This window comes from Dromiciops gliroides, chromosome 2 (assembly GCF_019393635.1).
Source record: "Dromiciops gliroides isolate mDroGli1 chromosome 2, mDroGli1.pri, whole genome shotgun sequence".
In the NCBI taxonomy this organism is placed as follows: domain Eukaryota; kingdom Metazoa; phylum Chordata; class Mammalia; order Microbiotheria; family Microbiotheriidae; genus Dromiciops; species Dromiciops gliroides.
This window is the reverse complement of record NC_057862.1, coordinates 141,301,871-141,316,616: the sequence shown is the minus strand read 5'-3', so window position 1 is coordinate 141,316,616 and position 14,746 is coordinate 141,301,871. Positions and strand designations below refer to the sequence as shown.

General features: G+C 39.9%; 1 long non-coding RNA gene across 1 annotated transcript in view; it reads right to left on the bottom strand.

Moving 5' to 3' along the window:
* The window catches only part of LOC122738371, a 31,654-nt gene extending 17,874 nt beyond the window's left edge, over window positions 1–13,780 (bottom strand). Inside the window, exon 1 of the long non-coding RNA XR_006354642.1 lies at window positions 13,587–13,780. This is a non-coding gene — a long non-coding RNA (uncharacterized LOC122738371). The remainder of the gene's footprint in view (window positions 1–13,586) is intronic.
* Between the last annotated feature and the right edge of the window lie 966 nt (window positions 13,781–14,746).

Sequence of the window (14,746 nt, the reverse complement as noted above, 5' to 3'; positions counted from 1 at the left end):
TTGCCCAGGGTCACACAGCTAGTAAGTGTCAAGTGTCTGAGGCCAGATTTGAACTCAGGTACTCCTGAATCCAGGTCCTGTGCTTTAACCAATGGGACATCTAGCTGCCCCAGAAGTAAAACACTTCTGAGGAAGAATAGGTTAAAAGAAGATAGTAATTAACAAATATAGAAACTGGATTTCTTGGGAACTCAGACTTGGGAAATATTGAATTTGGGACTATCTATGAGATAATACTCAATACTGGGCAGATCTACATAGGATTTCTTCATTCAGGTCATATGCAACCACATGTACAACTGTCATTTGCCCTGTGAAGGCAATGTTCCATTCATTGCTGCATCGTGAGCATAACAAAATTTATTCTCAGGAATTTTGGTCTGACTTGTGGTCAGAAAAGGAAATTAAAAAGCAGAGGCATCCAGAAACCAAAGGTTCAGGAAACTCAAGACACCCAGGCCAGTACTATTCATCCTGTGTTTTTCCTACAAATTACCACCCAGAGTGGGGTAGAAGGGTGGGAGGAAGAAATACCTTTTCCCTTGGAACACTGATTTGAAAGTTCGAGGGAGAGATAGATCACAAAAAAGGGCTGAGCCATTTACGTTTCATTTTTATAGACCCTGTTAACCAAGTCATTGACAATAATTGATTAAGCACTATGATGAGCATTGGGATTTAAAATGTGAGATGGTACTTTCCCTCAAAAAACTTACATTCTATCTGGGAGACATAGTGTATATGTGTAGATTTTTTACAAAACACATACAACATAGATGCCAGGTGATTTTAGTGGAGAGAGCACTAGCAACTGAGGAGGTCAAAAAAGATTCTATGTTGGGGGCAGCTAGGTGGTTAAGTGGATAGAGCACCAGCCCTGGATTCAGGAGAACCTGAGTTCAAATCCGGCCTCAGAAATTTGACACTTACTAGCTGTGTGACCCTGGGCAAGTCACTTAACCCCATCTGCCTTAAAACATCAGGGTCCATCTCCAAGTTGTCCTGATATATATCTTGCCACTGGACCCAGATGGCTCTGGAAGAGAGAATGAGGCTGGTGACTTTGCATAGTCTTTCCTCACTTAAATCCAATTCACTGAAAGTCATGACATCACCCTAATATCACAGTCTCTTCAAAAACAAAGGACAAACAACAAATATTAGAGAAGGGAGAGCTTGGGAAGAAGTAAAACCATTAGGAGTCAATTGCAGTTGTCTGGTGAGATGTGAAAAAGGTTTGAATTGAGTGATTACTTTATAAATTAGGGAAGGAGATAGATGCGATAGCCATTGTGAAAGTAGAAAAACCAAGACTGGGTAATTGATTGGATATATGGGATAAGTGACGAGGAGTCAAGAATGACACTAATGAATGCCCATCAATTGGGGATTGGTTAAACAAACTGTGGTATATGATGGTGATGGAATATTATTGTGCTATAAGAAATAACAAGCAGGATGGCTTCAGAAAGGCCTGGAAAGACATGTATGAAATGATGTATTGTAAAGTGAGCAGAACCAAGAGAACATTGTGCACAGAGACAGCAAAATTGTTTGATGAAGAACTGTGAATGACTTGACTATTTTCAACAATGCAATGATCTAAGACAATTCCAAAGGACTATTGATGAAACGTACTATCCACCTCTAAAGAAAGAACTGATATTGATGGAACGGACTGAAGCATGCTATTTTTCACTTTCATTTTTTCTTTTAATCAAGTTTCCTTGTACAAAATGACAAATATGATGTTTTATGTAATCACATGTGATTGTTTGCCACCTCAAGAAAGGGGGAGGGGAGGGAGGTAAAGAGGGATAAAAATGGGAATCCAAAGCTATACATAAAAATGTTTATTATTTTTTTAAAAAAAGAATGACACTAACATTGCAGATTTGAGCCATAATAAGGAAGGTGGTGCCTTTAATGGAAATAGGGAAGTTTGGAGGAATGATAACGTGTTCTATTTTAAACGCACTGGATTTGAGATGTCTAGATCCCTTAAGATGTGATTAATTGAGTTTCTGGTTAACTGTAGGTTGTTTTGTTGTTTTTTTAATTATATGTTGATCTTTGTTGTTGATATGTTTTAAATGCATTAATTCTCTTTCTTGCTTCATAAGAACAATACAGTGACCATAATGGGATCTTTTACCCAGTTCACCCATGTTTGAGCTCCTTCTAGTTGCTCAAAATTCAGATCAATGTAAAGTGAGAAGCTTTTATCAGGTGTCTCCTCTGTGCAAACTACCATGTCAGGAATAGTAGGGAAAACAAAGATATTTAGGATCTAGTGAAAATCCACATCCTTATGAAGTTCACAGTGTTGTGAGAACATGAGACAGACTCAGAAGTTAAAATACAGAATGGAACACGATGGGACTTGTAAGAAGTTATGACATTTGCTCTGAATATTGAAAGATGGTTCAGATTTTGGTTGAGATCAAGCCATTTAAATGTGCAGACACCCACAAACTTTTTTTCCTGGATGCTTTAGTCATTGTCCTCTCATAGATTGTCTCTTGGTGGCACATCGTGTAGAGATTTGTAAGAGAGGGTAATTCCATTCCCTAATCCTACAAGTAATTCCTTTCCCAGAGCCACTTAATGAATATAGATCAGGATATGGATAATATACTCTACTGTCCACAAAGCACTTAGAGATCAAAGGAGAAAAGGGAAATATTAAAGAGAAAACTGTTTATTGTTGGTTTGGTTTGGTAAATAAAATTATCCCCACCAATATATTTGTTTTGAAAACTTGGTTTTCAGCAATTAGATTTACTCAATGAGGGGTATACATGTAGTGATGCCCAAGCCCAGCCAATATTGATCAGTGATAGAATAAGGTTTCTACAGTGGGAAATTCTCTCCAATCAGAGAACTAAGTGAGTAGCTGAAGGAGAACATCATTTAAGCCTGGTACCCCAAAGGGACACATGTCATTTGGAACAGACTTTCTTTAACAGTTAAAAGCAACCTTCCTTTATAATGGAATATGAGGTGGCAGGACCAAACTGGCAAAATCTTAGGTTTGGGGAACCACAGAAGCCAAAATTGTGAAATAGGAAAAGGTTTTCTTCAGAAACTTCCCACCTACTCTTTCCCCATCATCAGTACTTCTTTCTTTCCATATTCTACTCTCCTATATCCCTCCACCTGAAGCTGCCAGTATCTTCTTCGGGGTTTTTCCTCTATCCCCTTGTCTTATCGCTTACATTTCTACTAAAAGGTAAATGATTGATGACAGTTTCATTTAAACAGTGATGCAAATCTTAAACAAGAGGCATGAAGCTCTTAGCATTTATAGGCATGGCAGTACCAAGAGAATATTGTACATAGAAACAGAATTATTGACCTAAGAACAACTTTGACTACTTCATCTTTTTTTTTTTTTTTGGTAAGGCAATTGGGGTTAAGTGACTTGCCCAGGGTCACACAGCTAGTAAGTGTTATGTGTCTGAGGCCAGATTTGAACTCAGGTACTCCTGAATCCAGGGCTGGTGCTTTATCCACTGCTCCACCTAGCTGCCCCAACTACTTCATCTTGAGTATCATAAATACTCAAACCAACTACAAAGGATCTACAAAGGAAAGAATTGATGAATAGAAGTTCATATAATATGGTGTCATATACATACATATATATATGTATATGCATGTATACATGTCTATCTCTGTGTCTGTCTATATATACACATTCTCTCTCTCTCTCTCTCTCTCTCTCTCTCTCTCTCTCTCTCTATATATATATATATATATATATATATATATATATATATATATATATATATATATATAAATAATATATATATATATCTGTGTTTAATTGTAGCCTTCTCTAGGGCGGGTTGTGGAGGAAGAAAAAAAAAGTACATAATAGAGAACAAAAGAAAACTTAGAAGAAGGCACAGCAAAGCAGGGTAGCTTTGAAAACAATGTGTAGTATTTATTACATAGTTTCTACAAAAAAAGTAAACAGTCTGAAATGGAAATTCATGGTTTTATATTGAATCTTCTCTTTATGATGTGCTGTATACATGGAATTTTTTTTTTACTTTTTGCATTTAAGTTAAAATGAATAAAAACTCTTTAAATATGTACAGGCACTAAAATATAGCAGAAGGAGGGTTAGTCCTAGGGTGAGAAGATGTAGGTTTAAGCCCCAGCTCAATCAGTCTCATTTATTAATATCCTGTTATATAGCAAGCATAATGCTAGGTTCTGAAGATACAAAAATAAAAAGAAATAAAGCCTGCTCTCAAAGAGTTTGCATCCCATTGGAGGAGACAATATGTAAATATTCATATGCACAGAATACTATTGAATACAAGTTGGTTAAATACATGGTAGTTAGAGAGGGATGGCACTAGCAGCTGGGGAAATCAGGAAAAACTTGATGTAGAAGGCTGTGCTTGAGTAGCTTCATGAACTAAATAAGAGATTATATGAGGAAGAAGTGAGGAATGAATGCATTCCAGTGCAAAAGCAAGGAAATGGGAAGTGGAATTCTGTGTGTGAGTAACAGCAAGAAAACCAATTTGACTGGGCCATAAAGTGTGAGAAGAGGAGTAATATATAACTAGGTTGGAAAAATAGGTTCAAACCACATTATGAAGTTGGAAAAAAAAATCTTGTGGAGGTAAAAAATGGCAATATTTTGTGTAGTGAGGAAAAATGAGAAGTTGAAGATAATACCAAGAACTTAAATCTGGGAGAATGGAAGAATGGTGATGCAGGAAAAGGGAAAGTTGTTAGAGATAAGTCACTTAACTGCTCTGAGTATGAGTTTCCTTATCTGTAAAATGGGGATGGTAATATGTGGAATACCTACTTCACAGGATTGTTGCAAAGGAAGAACTTTATAACCCATTTTGTTGTGTTGTGTTGTTTTTCAGTTGCATCCAGATCTCTGTGACCCCATTTGGGGTTTTCTTGGCAAAATACTGGAGTGGTTTGGCATTTCCTTCTCCAGCGCATTTTATGGATGAGGAAATGTGGCAAATGGGGTTAAGTGACTTGCCTAGGATCACATATCTACTAAGTGTCTCAGGCCAGACTTGAACACCAGAAGTTGAATCTTCCTAACTCCAGGCCCTTTGCTTTATCTGGCTGTGCCACTTAGCTGCTATAAACCTTCAGGCCAATGAAATTCAAGAACCAGTCACGGGATAGAATGGAATTATTTAGCCATACCAGACCCTTTCCTTATCCCTAAAATGATACTATAAGGTAGGCATCTCCTGGCCACCATCTTTTCCTCCCCTAATTACATTTCCCTATTCATCTCGATAATAACTCTAACAATATTTGTTTGATAGTATGTCAATGCTAAAATAAGACATTCATATACAGTTATCTCTTCTACATTGCAACTCTTCCCATTGCAGTTTTGATGTATTATTGGTTGGCATAAGAAATTAAATGGGAATTTTTTAGAAGTTTTGTGGAAGCCACAAATGACACATGAAGGCCAGCAGATGACACAGAAAAAGTTTAGAAACTCAGAAATACATAAAATATATGAATAGTATTGTCTAATATCAACATATTTTATCTTTTAATACTACAATAATCCAGACTTCTCTGGTATGGGGGGGGAGCAAAAATTTTTACTCGCATTTTCCAGACCATGGGGGTGCCACACCCCCAACCCTTGCAAAGTGGGACAACTGTAGTTTATAGATATGATACATATGGATATGTATATATAGCAAATCTGTGTATGTATGTACATACACACACCTAAAATGAGATATATTAAATGCCTCACCAGTGCCTTACAAATTATAGGGATAAAAGCAAATGTCTGTGTTTTTAAACCCTTTGTTTAATGAAGCAAAGCTCCATTTTCTGTAGGAACTTGGGACTAGGACCCTGTGTTATGATGACAACTGGAAGACCATTTCAATGAGTTGGAAAATGAGAGTGAACAGAAATAGTATGAAAGATGGCAGTTAATCTAACACCTAGAAGTGTGAACTGTGTTGCATTAAACCCGTGAAACTTTCTTTTAATAGGCCATTTGTGATTTGTTTCTAAACTGGGCAAACCCAAGGTTGTAAAATTTAAAGAGCACTTAGGAACCCTGAGAGATGGGGGTGGGGGGTTTGGGGGGGATAGCAGGGAATTTGAAACTCTCTAACCATAAGAGTTTGGACAACTAGATAGTGCCATAGTGCACAGAGTCCTGGACCTTCAGTCAGGAAGATTCATCTTCCCGAGTTCATATCCGACTTCAGACATTTCCTAGCTGTGTGACCCTGGGTAAGTCACTTAACCTTGGTTGCCTCAGTTTCCTCATCTGCAAAATGAGCTGGAGAAGGAAGTGGCAAACTACTCCAGTATCTTTACCAAGAAAATCCCAAATGGGGTCATGGAGAGTGGGACACAACTGAAAACAATGGAATAGTCACAACAAAATACCAAAATACTTCCTTACCATTGCCTAGATTTATGCAAGTATATTTTAATATAACTTTTCTCCAATCAATTTAATTTTACTCTAGCACCATTAATATATTCTATATTATGTGCATTAAATAATAAATAAATGTACGTTTGTTGTTCAGTCTTACCTGACTCTTTGTGACCCCTTTTTGTGGTTCACAAAGATACTGAGTGGTTTGCCATTTCCTTCTCTAGCTCAGGTGAGGAAACTGAAGTAAACAAGGTTAAGTGACTTGCCCAGGATCACTTAGCTAGGAAGTGTCTGAGGCCAGATTTGAATTCAGGTATTCCTGACTCCAGGCCTGGTGCTTTATCCATTTCATCACCTAGCTCAATTCTATGATCCAGTGCCACTGGATTCCTGGATGTTCCTTGAACAAGATTTACCATTTCCCACTTGTGTGCATTTTCAGACTGTCTCCCACCCCACCCCAGCACTACCACCACCACCACTTAGATTTCTCTCCCTCCTCATCTTCACCTCCTGGTTCCCTCCAAGTCTCAGCTTAAATCCTACCTTCTATAAGAAGCTTTTCCTCCATCCCTTTTAATGCAAGTGCCTTCCCTCTATTGATCATATCAAATTTATCTCTTTGAGGGTGGGGACTGTCTTTTTTTTCCTTTCTTTGTACTCCCAGGGTTTTCCCTAGTGCCTGGCCCAAGGTAGGCTCTTAATAAATGCTTGTCAAGTACGCTATTGGCTTGAGTGATAATGCTCTCTTCTGTTTATTCCCCTATCTGATTGCTCCTTCTCACACTTCTTTGTTGGGAGCCAAAGGACTGAGCTTTGGAGGAAATCTACATCTAAGGTATCATAGAATTATATCTTTAGAACTGAAAGAGGCCCTGAGAGGTCATCTAGTACAGTGATATCAAACTCAAATAGAAATTGATCCCTGCAGATAGCATATTGGCTTAGAAAACCACAAATTAACATTAGCTATTTTTATTTATTCCATTAAATATTTCCCAGTTACATTTTAATCTGGGTCAGGCTGCACTGGGATTTTTGCAGACAGTATGCATCCAGAAGACTGGGAGCTGGATGCTTTTGAGTAATTTTTTAGATGAGGAAATTCAGGCCCAGAGAAGTTATATGCCCAATCTCACAGAGATTGTAATAATATATAATGTGTGTGTGTGTGTGTAATTGTTATTATTAGGTAATATAGATGTATAATTTAAATGCAGGTTCTAAACTAGTGCATATATGTGTGCATGTGTATATATATGTGTGTGTGTATGTATATAGGTTATTATATTATATTATTATTATATTCATTTATATATACAAATGTGTGGTAGGTGGGTGTGTTTGTACTCTGCCTTTGTAATCTCATTTGTTCACATGATTTCAGATACTATCTTTGAACAGTTGACTCCCAAATTTGTCCCATTTCAGTTGCAGACCCAAATCTCTAAGACACTACCAGACATCTTTACTCAGATTCCCTTCTGGGGACCCAAATTCATCGAAAAATCGCCCTCAAGCACAGATATGACCATGGTCAGTTCTCTCCTCAAAAATCATCAGAGACTTCCTCTCACCTGGAACATAAAATGGAAACTTCTCAATCTGTGCTTCTGGCTTCAATCTACTTGTCCAGACTTATTTCACAATTCTTTTCTTCATGTACTCTGCCATCCAAGCTGGCCTATTTACTAGTCCCTCAATTTGACAATCAATATCTTGCTTCTCAGCTTTGGTGCAGGCTTTCCCCCATGCCTGGAATGGATGTCCTCATCATTTCTGCCTTTTAGAATCTTTAACTTCCTTCTAAGTTCAGCTCCAGTATCAGCAACTCATTCCCCGCCCCCCTTTCTCCCTTGTCTTTATCTATTTTTATGTTATATCTCCTAGTAAAATATAAGTTCTTTGAAGGCAGAACCCCTCTTTTTTCATCTCCATATCCCAGTGTGCCTTGCACATAACTGCCTAGTCAGCATCTAATTGAACTGAATCTCAGAACTGGAAGAGACCTCGGAGATTATTTAGCATAACTGTACTTGACTGGGATCCCTCTCTCCAATTTCCTCCAAATAGGTCATCCAGCTTTTGCTCAGGAAGGTGGTAGAAACCATCTCCAGAAGTTGCCCTTTCAGCTTTTAAACAGCTCTAATCCCTAGGAAGTTTTTCATTAGATTGAGTTGGAGATGAAATCTTCTATTGCAACTTTTGCACATTGCTCCTAGCTCTACCCTTTGGGGCTAAGCAAAGTACATTGACTCCATTTTCTGCTTCATAGCTTTTCATATACTTAGAGACAGCTATTACATCTTCTTTCTTCCAAGCCAAACATCCTCATCCTCATACATCATGATCTCAAGGCCCATCACCAGCCTGGGCATCTCTCCAGCTTGTCAGTGTCTTTTCTAAAATGGGATCAGAGATCCAGATGTGGTTTGACAATAACAGAATACAGCAGCACTAGCACCTCCAGAATCCTGCAATCTTACATGATGCAACTTTCAATGGTCTCAGCCTTTTTAGAGGCCCTGTCAAACTATGCATGTTGAATTTAACTAAAACCTCAGCCTGGTTCCTGTAATAGCCAGCACACTTGTAATATTCATGCCTTTCCTATCTTGCTAAAATGGCTCCTGTAATGATGTTTCACCTAACTACAGATTTCCCACAAATCACTTAAGGATGGTAACTGGTTATATGCTTATGGTTTCATTGATTTGCATCGTAAAGGCCTTTCCTTCTTTCAGGGAGGTTTATTAAAATTCACATATTCCAGAGGGAGTTAATACCTGAAGCCATTTTCAATTAATACTTTTAAAATTGATATACACCTCTGAATGGAAAAGGTATGAATATATTGGGTTAAGAACAGTGCTTCAGAAAGCAGGTGGAAGGTCTACCACTTTGCTTAGGATTGCAGAATTTTAGGGGCAGCTAGGTGGTACAGTAGAAAGAATTTTAGGCCTGGAGTCAGGAAGACCCGAGTTCAAATCCAGCCTTAGATACTTCCTAGCTGTTTGACCCTAGGCAAGTCACTTAACCCTATTTAATTTAATATCTTCTTCTGTAAAATGAGCTGGAGAAGGAAATGGCAAATCATTCCTAGCCAAGGAAAAACCAAATGGGGTCACAAAGAGTCTAAAACAACTGAACAACAACAAGGATGCCTCAAAATCCTTTTGTATTCCAAAGGATAGCTTTCAGAGGATCCATGAACTTGGATTCAAAAAATATCATATCTTTAGTTTTATTAACCACTAACTGAAATGTAGTATATCCTTTAAATTACTTTTTTTGGGGGGGGAACAATGAGGGTTAAATGACTTGCCCAGGGTCACACAGCTAGTAAGCTAGCAAGTGTCTGATATTGGATTTGAACTCAGGGCCTCCTGAATCCAGCTTTATCCACTGTGCCACCTAGCTGCCCTCTCAAATTACTTAAAGAAACAAAAACAAAACAAAACACAACCATGTTCTTAGAAGGGATCTATAGACTTCATCAGATTGTCACAAAAAAAGGTTAAGAATCCCTGATGTGGTCCAACTATCACATTCTATAGACAAAGAAACTGAGACTCAAGGAGGTTAAGTCAAATCACACAGATGATAAAAGCTAAGCTTCAGATTCAGGTCTTCTGACTATGTATGTGCCACTCCTTCAACTCCATCACACTTAGAGCCAACCTTTACGTAAACATGATTTCATAGGCATAGCAGCCAAGATTTCAATTTGGGAGGGAGGAAATAGCCTAGTTAGGTCTCCTACCCTGGTGCCAACCCAGGGCATAGCAATAAAAGGGAAATGACTTCAAGATTGCTATGTGAATAGGCTATCAATGTTGATTCATTGATAACTTAAGAAGGGAAAGGAGAGTAATGGAGGAACTAACAAAGTGTGAGTTGCAGAGATCCAGAATTTTAAAAAGCAGAGGGAAAAGATGACCCTGATTTTCTGTTAGGTTAGAATCCTTGAATATTTTTACTCACAACTTTCCTCCAAAGATCAGTGAGTCTACTCTCCCCCATCATTTTATGGATAAGATATCTGAGGTTCAGAGAATTGAAAGTAGTAAAGGGAAGGTTGTACAGCTGGTTAGAGACAGAGGGAAGACTTGAATCTTGTTCTCCAGCTTCCTCAGTCCAGTGTATTTTCTAATCCATACCACTGCCGGGAGAGATTTGTTCTCCCCTCCCCCCCCCCCCCGCCCCCATTCCAGCCCTTCCCAATCCAAAACCAAGTCCCAACCACTCTAGGCCACTGTCTTTCCCTCCACAAAATCCATCAGACACAAGGAGCAGAACAAGTTGGGGGAAGAAGCAAAGAAGTGAAAGGTTGAGCCAAGAAAGATTTTACCACATCATTTGTGTTACAGTATCCTTCTGCCAACAGCTGACGTTTTTACTATCAGTTTAGCTGGGTGTAGCTTAGGGTGGTCTCACTGAAACCACACTGCTAGCGGCATAGTTGTTATAGCAGCCAAGAGGTTGAAATAACCTGTTTGGGTTCCTAACCCTGGATTCCCTACAGCTGAGACCATTTAACCCCACCCCCCACCTGCAGGCTTGGCCCCACCCTACACTCTGAGACCAATTTGGTCCATAGGCAGGAGAGATATAAGGATTCATCATAGCTCAGGATACTCAGCATCATCTCATAGATTTGTTGGGAGTATCGAGTGAGATAATGTATTATTAGAACCCTTGCAAACCTTAAAGATTCATATAAATTCCTGCTATTACTAATATTCTTGTTATCCTACTCTGACCTTTCACCCCAGTTAAAGGATAGTACTTTTGTGACTAGAGTCCCATCCTCACCACCTTGTATCCCAGTCCCAATCCTAGGATTCTGTCTTCTTTCTCTCATCTCTCTAATCTCTTTCCTTCATTCTATCCTTGTATCTCCAATCCTTTGAGACTAGCCACTCCTCCTTTCACAAGTTTCTCCCAGGAATGAGAACCCTTCCCCTTGATCAGAGACCCTCTGACTGGGTCCTCAGTTCATACTATCAGCCATTTATGATACTTGCCTCATTCATTCTTCCCTAGATTGCTACTTTATGCCTGCTGCTACATTCCCCTAATTTTCAAAAAACCTGCCCAGACTTCATCTTGGGGCACCCCAAAGGAAACAGATGCTTTGCAAAGGTCCCAAACAGTGAATATTATCTAGTCTTGGGTTTGGTCAGCCCATCATCCACTGAACAGAGAAATAAATAGAGGTTGGCAAAGTAGGCAAAGATACTGCCATTTCCTTCTCCATTGTGTCACCATTTTACACATGAAGAACTTAGGCAAATGGAGGTTAAGTGACTTGCCCAGGGTCACACATCTGGTCAGTGTCTGGGACCAGAATTGAACTCAGATCTTCCTGACTCCAGGCCTGGTGCTCTATCCACTGTACTACCTAGCTTCCCCAGTCTCCCCTATGACCACCCTTCAAATACTTGAAGATAGTTATCACATCACCCTCTCTCATGTCTTCTCTTTTAGAAGCTAAATATCTTATTCCTTCAGCATCCATATTGAAGAGTCCCTGGTCCCTTCAGTATTCTAATTGCCCTCCTCTGGACTCATTCCAGTTTGCCAGTGTCCTTTCTAAGGCACTGTGTCCAAAAACAAACATGATCTTCAATACTTTCAGTGAACAGGAACACAGAAGTTGCAGTTTTCAAACAAAGGGGAGCATAATTGTGAAAACCTTCCTAGGGTACACAAGTGTCATGTCCAGCCTATTCTACTCACTCTTGGAACCAATAGAGGTCCCTTGAGGGTAGTAAAAAGTCATCTTGGTGGCTTTCAGGTAGCCTTGTACTTGAAGCTTTGCCTGCATTTTCTCAAAGCCCTCAATGCACCCTGCGCAAAGGTGCATTAAGAAGGAAGTTGCCCCATGGTGTGAATTGGGGGAAACTAAGAAAATCCCACCTACCACCAAAGAACTCTTTCATGGGCCCATCCTGATGTTTGAAAACTCTACACACACACACACACACACACACACACACACACACACACACACAAACTCCCTGACCATTAGTCCCTTGTTTAGGGTGAGGTTTTGAAGGATTCTGACAAAATACAAACTGTTCTTTGGGGGTGGCGATAAGCTAAGCCACTGTCAAATAGTTTAGAAGTCATGGAGCAGGATATATAGAAATGAAACAAAGAAAAGGTCATTTTTTATGGGGGAGAGAGAGTAAAGATAAGTCAGAAACATGGGATGCTCTCTAAACGTCCAGGCCTGCCCAAGCAATCATAGCAAGGGGGCCAGGCAGATGGAGAGGCAGGTGAGGGTAGTTGTCTTCTCTTGCATGAAAGGATCAATGAATAAGGTAAAGAAAAAATTTCACCTACTTTCCAAATGTTACCAATGACTATATTCATTGGTTCTGAAAGTGAGAACATCCAATTGAGGACAAAGAAAAGAATCTATGCCCTACACCTTTTCCCCCATACTTGACTCAGCTATAGCATCATTGAGGGCCAGTGGGGAAAGGGGGCTGGCTTTTGACTCAGAGAACCTGAGTTTGAAACCTGGCTTTGTCACTTACTATATATGTGAACTTTGGTCAGGTTATCTAAGTCCTCTGGGATTCAGAGTTTCCATCTATAATATGATAAGATTGGCACTAAGCGCCCTCCAAGGAGGTCCCTTCCAACTCAAAATCTAGAATTCTGTGGTCCTTCACACAGGCGTTTTCATTTATGAGTCAATTTCCCCATTGCTCTAGTCATTTAGAGAATGTGTTTTGCTTTCTGTTGAAAACAACTCATTCCCATTCTAAGTGCTCCTTTCTCTTATTCAGGCACCTGCATTTTATTAAAGGCCCTACTTTTTGAGCCAGTTTCCAGGTCTAAAAATAGACCTCTGCATCTTGCTTCATTAGGGTTAGAAACAGATTCTGTGTATGTTACCAGAGCTACTTATTTCTAAATGTCTGAGAGGTTTCTTCTGGTCTCTTCAAGGAAAAAGGTTAATATAATGAGACTTTGGCTCCATCCTCATGGGGCCTTCTGATTAGCCACCGGGCAAAAGTCATGATCTTATCCCCCAATGATTACTGCCATAATGACCTCCTGCTCCACCTATACCCCATATCCCACACTTTCAAGCTATTTTATGGGGAGTTGTTTTGGAAGCACACCCTGTTCCCTCAAGGTTACTGACCAGGACTTTGAGATCCAGACGTGCAATAGATGGGGAAGTGCAAACTGTTCTTTCCAAGCAACCTGTTTCTCCCTGCAAAACCGTGGCCAGGGAGATGTCTGCCTTGATGTGCTTCCAGGCCTATCTTCAGTGGGTGAACTTGAGGCCTGAGAAGAGCCGTAGATTTGGCCATGGGTTGGAGCCCCCGCCCTCCAAAATACACACGGTGATAGCAAGGGCCAGGGAACCACCTCACAGCTCTCCTCTTCAGTTTGGGTTTTGCTTTTGGCAGGTCAAGATGACCCTGTGGTTAAAGCTGACTTTCTCTTTCCATTTGGTGCTTATTTTCAGGGTAGTCTTGGGTAAACTGCATGGGCGGTTTCTTCCCAGGCGGGGCTGTGTTCATAGAATCAGGAAACAAGCAAGAGTTCAGAGAGGCAGAGAAGAGAAAGAATGATAAACAAGGAGTTTGGAGAGTTTAATTCTAGTTCCAACCCAATTACCATATGACCTTGTTCAATCACTTCTGTACGCCTCAGTTACCTCATCTATAAAATGGGTGTAGGGGGTTGCTCCCTCCCTCTGGGTGAGGCAATTGGGGTTAAGTGACTTGTCCGGGGTCACATAGCTAGTAAGTTCTGGTGCTCTATCCACTGTGCCACCTAACTACCCCAAATAGCTGGTGGCTCCCTATTCTTCAAGAGGTGGTCTAGGATATCTTGTGTGATCTAGCCCAGTTGGCTTGGCAGAAAATCACAGGCAGAAAAGCAAACAAAAAGTGTCCCTCCATACCCCAAACTCCTGACTGACACAAGTGTTTGGCTATTAGGAGAATGAGATGATAAATACCTATGTATCTGCCTTGAGCCAAACTGGAGACAAAGGACTATATTAATAACCTCAGAGAAATGTTCCCACAGCAACCAGAGAAAGACCCCTTTTGTGGAGGGTCTCTTTTCTGTGGGACTCAGCTGTAAAACAACAGAAGATTTTTAATAGCCTGGAGGCATTCTGGACTAAAAGGTGTTAAAGAGCTGTAATAATAATAATATTAGAAAGTACTCCAGGACAATCTTTCCACAGTCCAGTTGCTATCAGAGCTGGCACCATTTCCAGGGGAAGAAAATGAAGTAGAGGAGAGCAGCAAAGCAGAACAGAGGACAGTGACCACAAAGGGAAGG